This window comes from Pelmatolapia mariae, linkage group LG1, assembly GCF_036321145.2.
Source record: "Pelmatolapia mariae isolate MD_Pm_ZW linkage group LG1, Pm_UMD_F_2, whole genome shotgun sequence".
In the NCBI taxonomy this organism is placed as follows: Eukaryota; Metazoa; Chordata; class Actinopteri; order Cichliformes; family Cichlidae; genus Pelmatolapia; species Pelmatolapia mariae.
In genome coordinates, this window is record NC_086227.1 from 5802548 (window position 1) to 5821236 (window position 18689).

At 39.3% G+C, this 18689-nt stretch overlaps 1 long non-coding RNA gene across 2 annotated transcripts; it reads right to left on the minus strand.

Moving 5' to 3' along the window:
• Positions 1–15420: 15420 nt before the first annotated feature.
• LOC134631123 (uncharacterized) lies at positions 15421–18417 on the minus strand. 2 transcript variants are annotated; one of them, XR_010573777.1, is made up of 7 exons: positions 18242–18417; positions 17418–17529; positions 17021–17109; positions 16734–16907; positions 16589–16621; positions 16101–16284; positions 15421–15632 (listed from the first exon to the last, which is right to left on the minus strand). It is a non-coding gene; the product is annotated as an uncharacterized LOC134631123 (long non-coding RNA). The 2 variants fall into 2 exon arrangements; XR_010094362.2 differs by having other exon boundaries at positions 16589–16907.
• Positions 18418–18689: the final 272 nt, after the last annotated feature.

Sequence of the window (18689 nt, forward strand, 5' to 3'; positions counted from 1 at the left end):
TCTCTTGATGGGACTGTCCGCATTCCATTACCCAGTCTCACAGAATGCAACGAAATTCCCAACACCAGGGATGAGATTCCAACCCCTGATGTTGCTCTTCATCATGCACATTTGAAGTCACTGGCACACCTCATCCCAGATCTGGACCCAAATGCCCAGATCATGCTTCTCTTAGGGCGGGACGTTATCAGAGTACATAAAGTCCACAAACAGGTGAATGGTTCACACAACCAGCCCTATGCACAGAAATTAGATCTGGGGTGGGTTGTTGTGGGCAACGTGTGTCTCGGCAATGTCCATAGGCCATCAGCAATCAGCTCCTTCTATACAAATACTACAGAGCTGCGAAGGCCATCTATCTTTGACCCATGCCCTAATGTGTTTTGTGTTAATCTTCCAGCATGTTCTGAACAAGGGTCCACCTGCGATGTTGACCATCTTGGATGTAATGTGTTCAAGAGGACCAAAGAGGATAACCAAGTTGCTCCTTCGATTCAGGATGCTTCATTCATGAAAATAGTGAAGGATGGACTACAGAGAGACACAAATAACAGCTGGGTAGCCCTTTTACCCTTCAAGAGTCCACGTCAGCAGCTTCCTAACAACAGGCCTCAGGCACTGAAGTGTCTCAAGTCTCTCATGCACAACTTTGAGAGGAAGTCTGAAATGAGGGAACACTTCCTTAGGTTCATGGAACAGATGTTCAAAAATGGTGACGCAGAGTTGGCTCCTCCATTGGGTGAGGAGGAAGAGCGATGGTATTTACCAACATTCGGTGTGTACCATCCCAAGAAACCAAAAAAAATCAGAATAGTTTTTGACTCCAGTGCTCGATTCAATGGTGTGTCGCTCAACAATGTGCTGTTGACTGGGCCTGACCTGAACAACACACTACTGAGTGTATTTTTTATTTTTTTTTAATTTGTTCATTTCAGGCACAACAAATACATATATTGAACATAAAGTGCACAAAAACAAAAAAACAAACAAACAAAATGTACCTGAAAAGGAGTGGGATGAAGAAAACTTATTAAATCCCACCCCTATGTTCATTCATCAACAAAAAACAATAAGCTTCCCGCAGCTGCGCCCATCGTTGCAAACCAAACAAACAAAACCAAGCAAAACAAATAGAACCTTCATAACTGAATACAGAATATATTAATTATAAATTGCGTTACCACAGGTAACAGGCAATAATAATTACAAGTAACAAACACACATACATATACATACATACATACATACATACATACATATGTATCTACACACACATGTACATATATATACATACATACACACACTTTTTTTTTTCTTTTTTTTTTCCCTTGGAATCCATACCAACAATGGTAAGAGAACAGACATTTCAGAGTACACTAAAACCATCATTGATTATACTGTGACCAGACCGACTGTTTGTAGAGGAATTTAAATCTATGAATATTTTTGCATTGTTTCAGTTGTAAACTCAGACTGTTCCAGATTTTCACACCACATACAGACACACAAAAACCTTTACGGGTTGTTCGAGTTCTGGGTAATTTGAATTCTCCAAAGCCTCTCACATTATAAGCCCTTTCTCGAATTTCAAATATAGATTGTAAATTTGCAGGTAGAAGTTTATTAAAGGCTTTGTATAAGATTATGGATGTATTGTAATTAACCAGATCCTGGAATTTAAGTAACTTTGCCTGAAGAAAGAGTTTGTGAATATGATCTAGATAACCAGCCTTGTGAATAATACGCAGTGCTCGTTTCTGTACTGTGACTAATGGATTAGTTGTGTTTTTATATGTGTTTCCCCACACTTCCACACAATATGTAAAATATGGAAGAACCAGGGTACAGTACAGAGTATGAAGTGCATCTTTATCAAGGTATGGTTTCACTTTGTTCAAAACTGCGAGGCTTCTGGAAATTTTGGTTTTTATGTGTCTGACGTGGGGTTTCCATGAAATTTTGTTATCAATTACGACTCCCAAAAATTTGTTTTCACTCACATTATCAATGGGTACACCTTCTATAATAATTGGTAATTCTATATTATATTTTAAATTACCAAAAAACATTGCTTTAGTTTTATTTATATTTAATGATAATTTATTTATATCCATCCATTTTTTTATTAATTTTAGCTTTTGATTCGCTTTAGAAAGGAAGCTGTTGCATTCTCAGCAGACAGAACAAATGTTCTACTCTTTCTTGGTCAGAGAAGACAGAAACTTCTTGAGGTTTCTATCGTTCTGTGATAACGACCTCTCCAAACACATCGTGGACTACCGCATGACAGTCCACGTGTTCGGGAATAGCCCCTCACTTGCAATGGCTATTTATGGCCTGCATCAATCCGTTCAGGTCAGTGAGTTCCATGTTGACCCTAATGTAAAGCATTTTGTGATGCGAGACTTATGTAGATGATGGATTGAAGTCTCTGCCTACAGTCGAAGCAGATATCAACTTGTTAAAGAAGACACAGGATGTCCTCTCAGGGTCCAACCTGAGGCTGCATAAGATTGCAGCAAACAAGAAGGAGGTAATGACAGCCTTTCCTTCAAGAGGCTATGCAAGTGACCTTAAAGATCTTGACCTCGGTGCAGACACAGTACTGATGCAGCGCAGTCTCAGGCTCAACTGGAACCTTCAAACAGATTGCTTTGTTTTCAGTGTCTCCCAGGAGACAAAACCTTATACTTGCCGAGGAGTCTTATCTATCATCAACAGTCTCTACGACCCTCTTGGGTTTGTAGCACCAGTTATCATACAAGGCAAGGCCATTCTGCGAGAGCTCACTGCTGAGAATGGTGACTGGGACAATGTTAGACCTGACAACTCTAACAGAGTTGTCAAGTCTAACAGAGTTGTCAAGTCTGACAATTCCCAGGCCCGACACTGAAACTTCACCATCGAAAGCTGTCAGAGAATTCTGTGTTTTCTCTGACTCTTCAACAAAAGCTATTGCTGCAGTAGCATATCTTAAAGTCACAGACACTGCTGGAAGCCATCATGTGGGATTCGTCATGGGAAAGGCCAAGCTGGCCCCTCGTCCAGAGCACACAATCCCAAGATTAGAGCTCTGTGCAGCAGTACTGGCTGTTGAGTTGTCAGACCTGATCTCAGCAGAACTTGATCTTCAGCTTAATGCTGTGACTTATTACACAGATAGTAAGGTGGTTCTGGGCTACATTTGTAATGAGACCAGGCGTTTTTATGTATACGTAAGTAATCGGGTCCTGCGCATTCGAAGATCCTCCAGTCCACGCCAGTGGCGCTACGTGGCCACAAACCGGAACCCTGCAGACCATGCAACACGTTCGGTTGCTGCAGGCACTTTAAAAAACACCAACTGGCTTAGTGGACCCAGGTTTCTGTCCAAACCAGAGCAAGACGTCCCTGACACCACCTTTGATCTTGTGGACCCAGGTTCAGATCCAGACATCCGACCGCTTGTGTCTACATTAAGCACTGCCACAGCATCCAAGCAACTTGGGTCCACAGGATTCACCAAGTCTTCTTCGTGGCGGTCACTGACTCATGCCATCACCCATCTGAAACATATTGCCAGTTGTTACAACATGATCACAACGAACAAACCTTGTAAGGGCTGGCATCTTTGCAAGACAGGATTTAGTGTTGAGGAATCCAACCAAGCCTCAGACATCATCATTCGAACAGTCCAAGAAGAGGTCTAGATCAAATGTATCACAATACACAAAGAGGTTCCCAGAAGTAGTCCTCTGAAAAGTCTTGATCCCTTTATTGATGCACATGGCCTACTAAGAGTCGGAGGTCGTCTTCACTATTCGAGTCTTGCTCAGAGTGAGAAGACTCCTGTGATTATTCCAGGCAATCATCATATTGCAACACTGCTCATTAGACAGTACCACGAACAAGTTCACCATCAAGGGCATCTCTTTACGGAAGGGGCTGTCCATGCAGCTGGGTTTTGGATAGTTGGTGGCAAGAGAAAAGTGAGCAGCATCATCTACCGATGCGTGACATGCAGAAGACTCAGAGCTCCAGTAAGCTGCCAAAGAATGGCCAGCCTTCCGGCAGCTCGTCTCTCAACAGACCCTCCCTTCACAAATGTTGGCCTTGATGTGTTCGGCCCTTGGAGTGTTTCTGCACGCCGGACTAGAGGAGGCCTCTAGCACAGCAAAAGGTGGGCTGTGATTTTTACATGTATGAGTATAAGAGCCGTACATATTGAAGTCATAGAATCCCTCGACACATCCAGCTTTATTAACGCATTAAGGCGGTTTCTAGCAGTTAGAGGGCCAGTCAAAAGTATTCGATCAGACAGAGGCACTAACTTAGTGGGTGCTTGTCAGGCCTTGAAGATACCTTCTAACATCGACCACAATGGTGTCAAGTCTTACCTGTCAAGGATGCTCTTGGACATTCAACCCTCTACATGCCTCCCACTTTGGTGGAACGTGGGAAAGGATGATTGGTCTGGCTAGGAGGATTCTTGACTCCATGTTCCTCCAGCTCAAGGGGAAGCTTACCCATGAAGTGTTGGTAACTTTCATGGCAGAAGTAGCAGGCATCATTAATGCCCGGCCTCTTGATCCTGTAACAACTGACCCTGACAACTCATTCATTCTTACACCAGCTGCTCTTCTAATGCAGAAGGTAAACTGTGTTCCTGCTCCACCAAGAGACTTTGGACCTTCTGACCTCTACAAGCATCAGTGGAGACAAGTCCAGCACCTGTCCAACACCTTCTAGGACAGGTGGCGCAAACAGTTCCTTCCAACATTGCAATCACGTAGGAAGTGGCAGTCATCTAACCCAAACATTAAGCTGGGGGATGTTGTTCTCCTCAGGGACAGCCAAGTACAAAGAAATAAGTGGGCACTTGGTCTGGTGACACACACCTTCCAAAGCGAAGATGGTAAAGTTCGCCAGGTCGAGGTCAAGGTCACCAAGCCAGGAGGAGAAACATTGTTTGTGAGAACCATTACAGAAATAGTACTTCTTCTCGCTTCAGATGTCTAGGTGTTGAACTGTCATTGACAAAGTGTGGTGGCGTTAATCACGCCAGGCGGGGAGTGTTCTGATATCAAAAGTTATTTTAAGGTAGAATGTTTTCTTAGATTTGGTAAATGTTAAATATGCAATTGTAACTCTCTGGTGCTACCTTAAAATCTGTAGTCGGTAATAGGACATGATGTCGTCAGTAAACAGGAAGTAAGTCTGTGAATTAAGGAGAAGGCATGTGCAGCATGGTGGCCTTAGCCAGATAAATCCAGCAGCATCCACATACATCCTATGCCTTTGGTAGCATTGTGGGTATGTACAGACTTGTTTTATGTTTTATGTGCATGCATAGACCATTTTCTTTCAAGTAAGTTCATTTTTCTGTAAGTTTAATGATAAAACCAATCTTATGCAATTTACGCTAGCAATTGCTCATGGGGCTAGTTAAAGGGGAACGACAAACAAATTAGAGGCATTCATTACAGCAAGAGTTGTTAAAATCATAATTTGATGTTTGTATTTGAGTTAAAAAGGGAAGTAATTCATATGAATATTGCATGTTGACTTATATTAAAAAACTGGGTTAATATATTTTCATCGTTATATATGTACATGGTGAATAAGTACAGTGATTATGCCTTGTACTGTTTGTTACAGTTTCACCTTTCCCTTTGTCAATAAACCTGTGAACCGGGAATCGTGTCGTCAGAGACTTGATGTGGGGAAGACGTTTAGCTGACTGCCCAACCATAGCAGAGGCAGTATACACATTTTAAGACCATTTTTGAAAGAGCACCTAGATTTTCATTGTCCAGTTTTATTTATCCACAAAGGCAGATGGCATAAGTAAACTAGTTAAACTAGAGGCATGTCTTAACAACATAAAAGCCTGGATGACCTCTAATTTCAGCTCAGGCTATTGTACTCAGTCCCAAAAATCTTAAAAACATAGACTGACCAAATATTTACTCTGAATGGACCTGTACAACATAAGGGGTGTCAAACTTATGTTAGATAACTAGACAGCTACACCTGTAAGACGTTAGATATTTTAATATCATTAAAAGAAGTGCAATTTCAACGATATAGCTCATATGATAAAGAAATGCTGCTTTGTTCTTTAATTGCATGAAATAAATGTGTCAAATTATAGAAGAAATGTTAGCTCATTGTGCAGACTGTCCTGTATTGACAAAATTACAAAAGTTTTTTTTTTTGGTTTATTAAACTGGGAACCCATTGTAAAAAAAAAAACAAAACAAAAAAAAAGCAGAAACTCTGTTATTTATTTAATTACTTTGGTAAGGCAATAAAAAAAAGGCATAAAACTTTTGCCTTTTTATCATAAGCCTTATGATTCACACCCCTGTAATACATTCCAAGCACTTTTCTACTTAAATACACCTTGAGTTTAGAATTAGACACCTCAAGCACTTTTTTCCTCTATAGTGGCTTATCTAACATTAGCACACTCAAATGGATGCACTGGGGGCAAAACCGGTTCAATCTGTGGATTGGTAGATCACCCCATCTGCCTGAGTCACAGATACCCCCTAAAGTGTGACCCTGAATAAGCATAAGAAAATGGTTTCCAGAGCTGGTGGACCCAGAGCTTCCAGAGTTCTCACTGAGTCTCATTTTACCTGAGCCAGCCTGTTTTCATCTTTTGATTCCTTTTGGTTTTTGCAACAGGTTGCTATAGCAACCTTTAAAGTACCCAAAGAGACTGTGGTTCAAAAAGAATGGTCAGACTTAACTAAGAACTGTAATGTGGCTTTATTTTGAATATGTTAAAATTATACAACAACAGCAGAGGGGAAAAAAACATGAGGAAAATAATAATCATGACAAATAATTTTACATATTCCAACAGGAATAAGCTTAGAATGAGTGAAAAAGCACCCAAATTCCAAATAAAAACTGTAAAAGACCTCCTCATTCCCACCTGAAGCAACCCCTGTGTATCAGGAACAATCAGCCTTACTAGCTTCATAGCAAAGAAAAAAGAAAAGATAAAGAATCCTTTTATGACTTTGAGTGTCTGGTTTGGCTTGTATGGAAAGGCCAAGATCTTAAGATTATATTAAGTCCAGTTGTTGAGGTCTTTACAGTGTGCTAAACTGGAATGACTGGACTGGATAACAAGCTGCTGAGGTGGTGGAATATTTGATAGACAGTTCCCAGGAAGCGATGAGTCAACTTTTGCCTAAAGGTCAAAATATAAACTATCTACAAAATCTAATTCAATGGAACAAAAAAAAAAAATGATGTGAATGGCAGGAAACAGGGAAAAAGATCTTCATGCTGGCCTTTTGTGTTCAAAATTTTATATTGTATTTTAAAATTCAGCAGATCAGTAACAATAAAAAACAAAATCTTCAGCATTAACGATTAACTTATCCTATTTTTTCAGCATTGTCTACATTACTGAACCTGGTGATGGGTGTCTAGCAAAGTGAGTGTGTTTGCTGCCATTAGCAAAGCACTGCTGATCATTGTGTCCCATGTTACAGCAAATACAGGGAGAGGTCTGTACTCAACATCCCCTGTTTTTCTTCTTCAGAGACAGAACCATAGAGGGGAAGTAAGACACAATGCTTTTCCCGTGACACCAAAGACCTCGAGTATTGTGGTTATCTTGTCTGATATTTAGGATGCTTTCATGTCTTTCCTCTTCTTCCTCATCAGTACTCATTTGTTACCAGGGGGCAAGCAAAGGAAAGGAGGAAAGTAAAGAGGACATAAGTAAATATAGGTAAGACAGTTGTTTGTTTATATGTTCATAAAAGAACAATAGGGAAAAAGTGAGTTTACATGCATTCATGCATTAATCTTGTTTATCACAAGATACCTAACCTTAGGTCACATGACTATGACTTTACACCACAATACAAAATACAGTCTCGTATGGTTTGCTTAGTTATTTTAGCACTTGAACAGTTGAGTCTCTGTCATGTGTGGGGCGTGTGCAGGCAGGATAGGAAGAATGATGGACCCAAAAGTGCAGACTCAAAATAAAGATTTATTACTAAATGACAAAAACATAAAAACTGGGAATACAGAAACTAAACTGACAGGCAGATGGATGGAACACACAGCGTTGGATGATGGAGATCGCGACACAGACAAAGGAAAACACAGGACTTAAATACACAGAGGGAGCAATCAGTGAATGAGAGACAGGAGTGAAACACAGCTGGGATAAATTAGGGCTAACGAGACAAGGGCTAATGAGACATTAACATGAGACACAAAGTTAAACAGGAAACATAACACAGAGACGCAGACTTGATATAAGGGGATATAGCTGACAGGGGAGACAGAGCAACTATAGAACACAGAGACATAAACCATAAGACAGAGCTCTAACAAAGAAACCAAAAGACTAGAAATGATGAAAAATATCAAAATCAAAGTTCAGTAATAATGAAAACTCAAAACTCTGGGTCGATGACCCAGGTCTCCTAACAGTTACAGAGCTGTAACCTTCTAATGAAAAATTTCTGAAATACAGAGTCACTAAATTCAGGAAATTTTCATATCCGGTTATAATCTAAAGGTAAAAAATGATGCTGAAAAACAATCTATACACACTGGTGCCTATATAGCCAGTGTTGGGGAGTAACGGAATAAAAAACAAGCAACAACAAAAAACAAAATATGAGTAACTGTATTCCGTTACAGTTACCGTTTAAATAGGTGATATTCAGAATAGAGTTACTTTGTTTTTTATTTATTTTATTTTATTTAGAAAGAGGGGCAATACATATTAATGAACATTTTAACAAATGTAAATATGCCAGATCATAGCCTTTGGCTAATTTCCATCTGCAGACCCTCTGGCAGGTTGGTGTTAAACACAAGTTAGTAAAAACATAGAGGCACTATTTACAGATCATGTGACAAGGACAAAAACAGTGATCACATTATACTAGAACAAACAATGACATGAAGAGTGGACAACAGAGGACGATATACATAACAATAACGGAAACACATCAATTATATTGCACAAACCCCAGTATTACACATGCCCTGACTGTCCTGTTATTGCACTGACCCATTACACTAATAGTTGTTTCCCTTTTTATAATACCCTACCTCTTTTTCATGTCCAATATAAAGCATGATTATTAAACATGATCACATGTTTGTGTGTCCCTCAGCCACCCTTTTAAGTGACTCTTAAAGATGGGGAGAGTTGTATTCCAGAAGCTCACTCCCTGATATGACAGTGCATTCTGTGAAAAGGTGGTCCGTCTAAATGCCAATTCACAATCACCTCTAACAGTGGCTCGAGTCAGTCGAGACCCAGCCTCACGGCTAGACAGTTACTTTGTTGAAATAAATGGAACACACAGCGATCATTTCCTGTTTCATATGTTAGACTATCCCCTCTATATCACTTCTCCAATTTTGGTGATTAATTGCAGTCAGGCACAGGATTAATATAGTTTCTCTGATTCTGATTGCCGGAAACCCAAACAAAACATGCAATAAGAAGAATAAACACGCAATAAGAACCTCTAGTGTAAGCGTCCTGTTAATGTTGGTGGCGTCAGTTACACAATGAACCCGGAGCCAGCACAACAGCAACAGGAACTGATTTCTTACTTGGAAATTCCGACACCACTTCATAAGAAGAATGGGATGGGCGAAACTTCAGTATCTTCGATGTATTATTGCTGTGTGAATTTTACTATTTTACTATTAATGAAGGATACTTCACCATCAACGCCAGCTAACATTCGCTGGCGTTAGCTGAGGTTAGTTCATAGACTGCAGACTGTTAGGCCGTTTCTCAAGTACGCGAGTCCGTACTCGCGTTCTCGCTATTCTGGACTTCGTAAGTTCACACGGGAGTCTGGACTTCCCCGAGAACGCAGCACGATCGTTCTACAATTGGAACTGCAGTGTACTAGATGACATCACAGCTCCGGATTTTTTACTGCCATCGCCTCTTAATTTAACTGCGATTAATATTTGCCATGGAAATTACACATGACATAAAAAACTTACACATGATGTAGTAGATGTCTTTAAGAAAAAAAAAAAGATCATTGAAAAAGTATCTTAAGCACTTTGGCAAAATTCGCTTCTACGTATCATCTGTTTCATAATGTCTAATAAGCTTCATACAGTTAAGCACAGACAACATACGCTAACACCTAGCCACAACTGTCTGATGTAAATCACACAAGTCTAATTTATACTACTAATTTATTACTAGTTTATTATATCTGTTAAATCGGCTATTTTTGTTACTATTTCTGAAATATGTTCCATCTTTGTCAGAATTCATTGAATCTTTTCAGTGTACAGTATAGTCTGGAAGCTGGTAAACTGTTTCACAACTTATAGACCCAAGAGTCTGGATCACTGTATCAAAGCACAGTATCTTGTTTTGTTTTTTGTTGTTGTTTTTCTTTTTTTTCTGCAATAACTAGACTACAAGAAATTTCTGATAGTCATTTTGAATACGAATGTTAACCAAGTAGGTACTGACAAATAACAGAACCAGGACAGTGGTATATGTACACTTTAGAGTTTTAGAGTTTCAGTTCACAGTGGAATTCATCAAACGTGCTATTCAGATATTCAAAAGTACACATTGCCTTTGTGTTTGATATTTTTTTTAATATTTATTAAATATTAACAGTGTAGTGTGTCATTAGCGGAGACCAAGAAAACACTGTTACACTGAAGAAGTCGGTTGCCTAAATTTTTTAATTTTTATGTGACATTTTTTTGAGTTTTCATATTTGATGTTTGACTATTGTTTAACTAAAAAGTGAAGATTAAATATTGAGTTTTGCTAAATGGAAAAGTGACTCTGTTGTACTCATTCCTTTTAAGTTATATGAGACTCATTCCCATGGGAGACATAAATGAAAATGTTAAGTTGTAGGTACTAAATATTGTTGAATTTAATTATTAAACATTTTAATTTTATTTTAGGTGCATGTCAAGTGTAGTCTAAATATTGGAGTTCTGATAAGCTTTAAGTTTAAGTTCATCAACTTGAAATCCTTAAGGCAATTGGTTGCCTTAATTTTTTTTAAACTTCTGCCAACTTCTTTGGATTTACAGTGCACAGATTCCCTTGGGCCACTTTTTAAAGGCCACACCTCTTCTGGCTATTGCGTCTCGTGTTGTTACAGATAATGTGTGGGGGAGTAGTGTGAAATGAATGGCAACACATACCATTGTGGTGAAAAAGATCAGGTTATACACATGTGTGTACTTGTGTGTCTACCAGCACATCACCAAATAATGCAAAGTATTGTACAAAGTAAGCCTCGGTAGAGGCATCCTCACACCCACAGTGTCTGACATTTTACTGTGAGATTAACCATATTAAAGCCGCTCACTATCTGTGTAGACCTGACACACAAAGCACAAAGTGACCTGACCTATACATCAAGGATGATCATTTGTAATGAAAGTTGCATTTCCAGTTATGGTAAATACACTGGTTCTTATATAACACTTTTCTACTTCGAGCTCTCAAAGTGCTTTAAACAGCTACAGTTCTGACCCAGACACCAAACAGCAGTTTCAGTGAAAGTGCCTACAGTGTTCAACCACGAAGGGGGATTCAGGCAGAGGTGGGATGAGTATCCAAAAATTGTACTCAAGTAAAAGTAGCATTACTTTAAAATATTATTACTCAAGTAAAAGTGAAAAGTAGTCGTCAAAAAAGTTACTCAAGTAAGAGTAAAAAAGTACTTGGCGAAAAGACGACTCAAGTAGTGAGTAACTGTTTGAAATGTCCAATTTAGTTTATAAATAAATGCTATCAGACAAACAAAAATAAATAAATATACAAATTTTAGTATTTTCAAAAGGAATACATGTAAAAACATCAACAAAATAAGGCACAACAATTCTAATTTCCAGATTTCAGTTTTTCACAACATAAAGCTTTTTTTCACCAATACCTACAGTAAATAATATAAATATATAAACAGTGCAAACAATTTCCAGTGACAAGATATGCTGTAAACTTTATGTTCATTTTTGCTCCAAATGGCACAGCAGCCTCAGAGAAAACATTAGAACGAGGCATCTTCAACATATGTACATACAAGGCAGCTCAGTTTACCATAAATTGTATGGGTGTGCATTTATTTCTGCATATTTAGCAAAAATGTGCCATTTCTTCACTCAGTGAAGTGATGGTTAAGCTTCAGCAGCAGTTTGCTCTCAAGGTTCTTTCTGTGAAGCTGTAACTGTTTAGCAGTGAACAGGAGTCTTGCATGACTAAGAAGTCCTTCACAAGCTCCAGATGCAGGAAGAGCTGTATTGATTTTGATCGACAGCTTCTTGATGTGAGGAACGCCATGCAATAGATCCACACCTCCAGTTAATGGACATGAAAGGTACCTCTCCAGCTCCCCTGCTTCTGGCTTTCCTGACCCCATGGATCCATCATCTTCGTCGGTTAGGCTGCTGTTTGTGCTGGCCTCATCCAGCTCTGTGTCTAGGTGATGTCTGATGAAGTTGAGACCTGTGGAAAGATGTATGGTTTTCAAAAGAATTAGGTCTGGTCATTATAGTGCTGTATACACTGCCAAGCTGCGGATGTTTGGAAAGAAGCTTTGATCATACTGGAGATGTTTTTTACTAACTCTTGTTGAACAAAATCTTGTCATTCATATCCCGCACAAACAGTTTGGAATGAATGCCAGATTAAGTTTAAAATAAGAACGCGTGCAAGGCTAAGCAGTGCTAGCCAATAGATCCTCCTTGCACCGTTTGGCTGTTACTCGGGGGAAAGACGAGAAAGACAGTGATGGAAGCCGTGACTGGAGCTGCGATATAGCCTCTAATCTCTCCATGGCTGTCCTGAGAAGCTAAAGACCTCAGTCTGGCTGCAAAAAAGATGAAATACGCCCCTTCCAACCACAGGGGAGGGAGTTGGATGAAGCTAGCCTCCAAAAGCTGGGCATACACTGTGCAATTTTTGGCCGATTTTTAAGTCGCACAACCGTTTTGGAGATCGGCCCAAGTTTCGCCTTAATCATGTGTCGTGCATCGTGTAGTATATATGGGGTAATGAAAAGCGATTAACACCTCACGACCAGCTCCCAATCATCAATCGTATGGTCGCAAGAAAATCAAACCTGTTTGAAATCCTGTCGCCCCTCAACGCAGGCTCTCACACTGCGCACGCACAAACACAGAAATGAAAGTGAAAAGGCGGAGCAGCACGGCAGTGCAACGTGTGATCTGGACACAAGAGATGGAGGCACAACTTGTAGAACTTTGGCAAGCTCATCCGAGTACGTAAGCGTAGAGCTGCCACCCAGGCAATAGAAAAATAGAGCTATATCACGTTATCACGTTATTTTAAACTTAATCTGGCATGAAAAGTTTATTGTTCTAACAATATACTTTTCATGTTAGTGCAATATACCTTTCACGTTTGAACAATATAATATCACGTTATTACAATATACATAATTATCACGTTCATACAATATAATTATCACGTTCATACAATATTTATATTGTACGAACGTGATAATTACGTATATTTTTGCTAACATGATAGTATATTGTACAAACATTAAAAGTAAGTAGTAAGTAAGTAGTTAGAACAATATATTATATTGTATATATATATATATATATATATATATATATATATATATATATATATATGTGGCCTCACAAAATTATCACAACTACAACAACCATGAAAAGAGTTGGATGGACATTGCTGCTCAATTGCAGCTGCCTGGTCAATGTTTTTCATTAGTAATTTAGCAAAGTTGATGCTGGTGGTGTGTGTGTCTGTGTGAGTGAAAGACAGAGAGAGGGAGAGCGGGAGACAGATTTTGTATGATAAGCTTCATGTTATGGACGCACAGTGTGAGCACTCAGGTCGCATCAGAGCATCAGGCTGTATAGTGTGAGACCCTGCATCGTGACCTATGAACTTCTAACCCCTGGGATTCAATTGTACAGTTTGAGCAGGAGCTGAATAACGTGACTGAAAAAAATCGCACAGTGTTCGCCCAGCTTAGATCAGACTGTTTAAACTAAACAAGCTGCTGTTTCACATAATAAACCCTGTCACCCACAGTATTGCCTTCTGTTTTAACAGTTAAAGCAGTAGAGACGAGCTGTCTGCATGTGCGTTGAACTCTAGCGTCATTAACCAGGCTAGCTGTTAGCTTATAGCTCACGCTAGCTAACCAGCGAGCAGCTAAAAGGACAGCCGAAGCTGCACAAAACACCCACAAACTTATCTCACTACAACGTAGCGCCGAAAATATGACTCGCAGCTCGACACAGCTGCTGTAACATAAGACTGACATCCAGCTAGCCACAGCTAAAAAGATATTTAGAGAAAACTTACCGTTTCCTCAGGTTACACGAGTTGAGTTGTTTCACACTGAAAAGTTGGTTTGTTTTGGCTCTCACTGAAGACATAGCTGTTCTTTTGTATTGCTTTTAAGTGAAACATTCTTTGTATATGAGGCCAAGGGTGTTCATCCTCTTCAGTTCTTGCGTAGACAATTGGCTCTGCCATGTTTTCATGTGTTTCTTCTTTCCGTGTGTCCGCTACTTTGAAACGCTTGGGCCGCTCTGCCCGCCACAGTTTCAAACTGGTCATGTGACTGCATGACCCCATCTGATTGGTAAAAAAGTTACCGGAAACTCCACTGGCGGCATGTTATCTAATGTGTTAAACTAATTATTTTTTTAAAAAAGTAACAAGTCGAATTTTGCAAATGTAGTGGAGTAAAAGTACCGTTTCTTCTTCACAAATGTACTCAAGTGAAAGTAAAAAGTATCGTGCAAAAAAGGTACGTTAAAAGTACTTTTTTTTTCAAAACCTTACTCAGGTAAATGTAATGGAGTAAATGTAACTCGTTACTACACACCTCTGGATTCAGGTGAGGAATGGGACCAGGGGCATGCTTTTTGAGGGTTTTTTTTTTTTTTTTTATCTTTGTGGCATTAACGGGGAGGTGTGCTGTATGAAAATGTTCCCCAGGACAACAGTGTCAGAATACTGTAGAAGAGATTAAGTACAGGGACTGGTGTATGGTATGTGGTTTATGTTCTTTGGTTTCCTAAAAATCCAGCCTGGAAATTAAAAACCCTCTACTACCCAGATAGCAAGGAAACATTGAAACAATGTTGAGTCAATATCAGGCGATGTCATTGAACCAACGTTGAGATCTGACGTTGACCCAACGTCACTCTTGCACCCATTTTTAATGTTGAAACAACGTCAGGTTTTGATGTTGAATCAATGTTGAAACCTGACATTGATTCGATGTTATATTTTCTAATACTGTTGACATTGAAACAATGTCAGATTCTGATATTGAAACACTGTTGAGCTACGGTGTTGATTTTCCACCTCTTTCGCACAGTTGCTTTTTATTGAAAAAAAACAAAAAAAGGTCAATAGACATGTATCATTTGCAAAATACTTTATTAAAAGACAAAGTTTCCTATTTACATTTCTATGTTTCACGTCACTTTTTATTATTTACTCCGGGATGGGGATGGATGATGGGCGTCCTGCGTGCCACCCGTACGATCTGGAGCATATCTGAGCCATTTCTGGACTGCTTGAGCAAAGACCAACTCAGACATAGAGTTCGCCCCTACCTGCTGCGCCAGGCCATCTAGGACAAAAATAGACACACACACAAAAAAACAAAGACAAAAAAAGGGAATTAGAGCACATGAATAAGCTCTTGTTAATTGTCTTCAGCAGGGAGAAAGTATGTAAACTCCTAGGCTGATAAACATGAAAGTCACCAGGCGGAAATCAGCAAACTGCCGCATTTGATTCCCAAAGAGCTATAAGCTGAAAATGTGATATGTCTTAGCATGGTGTGCCGTGTATCCTTTAAAAAAAAAGAAAACATGGGTCCTCGGGCTGTACAAAGTGTACAACCCGAGGACAAAACAAGCCGAAGACCAAAGACTCCATCTCCAGATTAACCGGACATGAAAGTCTTGTTATTAAGAAAGACAAAGTAATATAGCAAAAAACAGACATAGGAAATGTGAAACGCACCCAGCACATCAATTGATCCCTTTATTGTTCACTATAGGCTCATAAAACTACAATAAATGTTAAAACTTACCAAATATGCATCTGCACAGCGCTGTCTCTTTAAATGCCCTTTTTTGCTTTGTCTGGTCCTTGGTATTTTTTCCCTGCCCAGTTGAGTACAGAGGCCAGCTCCTTTGTAATGGCATAAACCATTACACAGCGGACTCGCACCTCCAGTGTGGTCCAGCAGCACCAATCAACGCAAAGCGTCTCACCTATAGACACATTTTAAGAGATGGAATTAGTGTGTCTCATGTCTTAAATGTGTATGCAAGTGCTTGTGTGTTTACTTCATGTAATTGATGATAGAAACATGTCATTTGGTTTTCCCTAAAGCCTGATTTTCAAGTCATACAAAGAATAAACCAAAGTATTGGCAGTACAATGTATTTCTATTCCCTTTTGTTGGATATTCATTTGTTAGTTCTTGTAACTGCTAAAAGTGTTTACTAGTTTTTGCCTGTCACATATATTTGTTATACCATGTAAACTGTGAAATTCCAAGATTTTCAAACTTGCCTTGTAATAGTGGCCTCACAGAGTCTCTGGAATCTACAGAAAAAAAAATCACAACAAGATGACATTCAGGAGTATAAACTGGTGTTTTGAAGATAAGAGTACAATGACATTGTGATGCAGCTTTAAAGCTTTTTTAAAAGCATACCATCTATAGGGAAGACATCAGACTCTGCATGCTGGCGAGATCGCAAAGCTGTGTCGGTTTGTGCCGGAGTAGCGAAAGGTGCCGGAAGCTGGGTGGGGCATTATGATGGTTGCTATCATCATAATGCTATCATCATAATGCCTCATCACTCCGCAGTCTGCGGAGTGATGAGGGCTGTTTAGAAAAAGATAATTTTTTAAGTATTTAAGAATACAGACAACTTGTCAAAAAAGTCTCCTTGTGTCAGACACAGATATGTACACAGACACTAGACAGTATTTTATTACCTGGTATTTTCACTCGAGGGGCCTGGGGAAACCGTTTTTTTGTAGGCTGCTCATCCTCTGAGTCCGTATATGTGTACAGGGGATTTGGTCTAAAGAAAATAAATTAAAAACGGTCTTAAGTAATTGTAAATATGCTTTTGGCATATTGTTTCCTAAAGTTAGTTTGATTTCTAACAACACACACAGGAAACAGAGACGTGCAAGAAGGTACAGTATACAATGAATTTTTGAAGTGCACAAGTGTAGGCTTTGCATTTTTAAAAAGTTTACAAACTTCCACTTTTTGGACTATATTATGTGGCGATATTGCAGTATGCAAGCACCACAGATATGTATAAAAGACAAGATCATAAATTCTTAACAATCAAAGATATGTTTGTGAATAAAAAGGTTTTACTTGTGCTTTCTTTTAAGACTGGTCTGGGTTTCTTCTTCAGACTGAAGGTCAGACGTATCACAGCGTTCACGTGAATATCTCTGAAGACTGCGTTCTGCTTCGTGAAATGTGCCTGGAAATACAAACACAATGTACGGCCAGACATACATTACGTGTGGACAAAAGGTGCAAACGCATAGAAAAATCAGCGGTTTCAAAAATACGCTGGTACGTGTGGACGTAGCCTTATTCATTATTCAAGGCACAAACGGAAAGTCATGTACGCGTGCAACTTAAAGTTAGGTGAGCGTGCAACGTACAGTCACGTGGGCATGCTGCGTGAGCTTTCAAACTGAGTCTAAAGTTTTCGTGTGCGAATTGAAGCGAGTGCTCTCCAATCATCAAAAGTAACAAAGTCATTGAACACGTTTATACAGTTAACTTTACGTTTATCAATCATATATCACAGATTTAGAATTTTTTGTAGTACTAAGCAACTACAGAGCGAAAGTCTGGGTCAAGCGCCGAGGCGACGGCAAGAACAAAGGAAACCTCGAAGCGTTAAAGCTAGCTTTGTAAGGGAATATAACGAAGAAATTATGAAACGAAAATGTTTTCTTTGTTGATATACTTTGTCCGCAGTGCAATTTATTTGTTGCCGGATTGTAAGAAGTATAGACACAATTTCGGGCTCCCACATTTTGTGGGAGCAACGTAAATAACTGTAAAAAACTCGTTAATGTACAACATTAACTCGTTAATGTACAACATTAACGAGTTTTTTACTGTTATTCAAATGCAAACATGGAAATAACGAGTAGGAAAAAAAAATCATTCATTCTTACCTTATACTAATCGTGGTGCAGGCCAGTGCAGTGCATGAACTGATGCCTTCTCCGGTCAATTCCGCTGAGAGTAAATCAAATGTCCCGCTCTACTGTAGAAGACAATACCTGGGGGGATGTACCAATGTGAGAGGGGTGCTGTGGAATAGTCCAAGTGATCGCTGCTTTAATTTCCCGGTCAACTACACATAAATTGCACGTAGACACGATTTTTTAAAGCTGGTGAACTAGACCAAGTCATTGATAACAAATGAACAATAAATCTACTTTCTCTGGTACTTTATACCCGATCAGTTGCAATGCAATTTAATGCTCAACTACAAATCGATGGTTTTTGATGGTGACCAGAGCCGATCGATCGTCAACTATAAATAGACGTTTTCTCGACGTTGTTGTTGTCACCTGGTCGACTATAAATAGATCAAATATCAATGACAAAAAAACAACG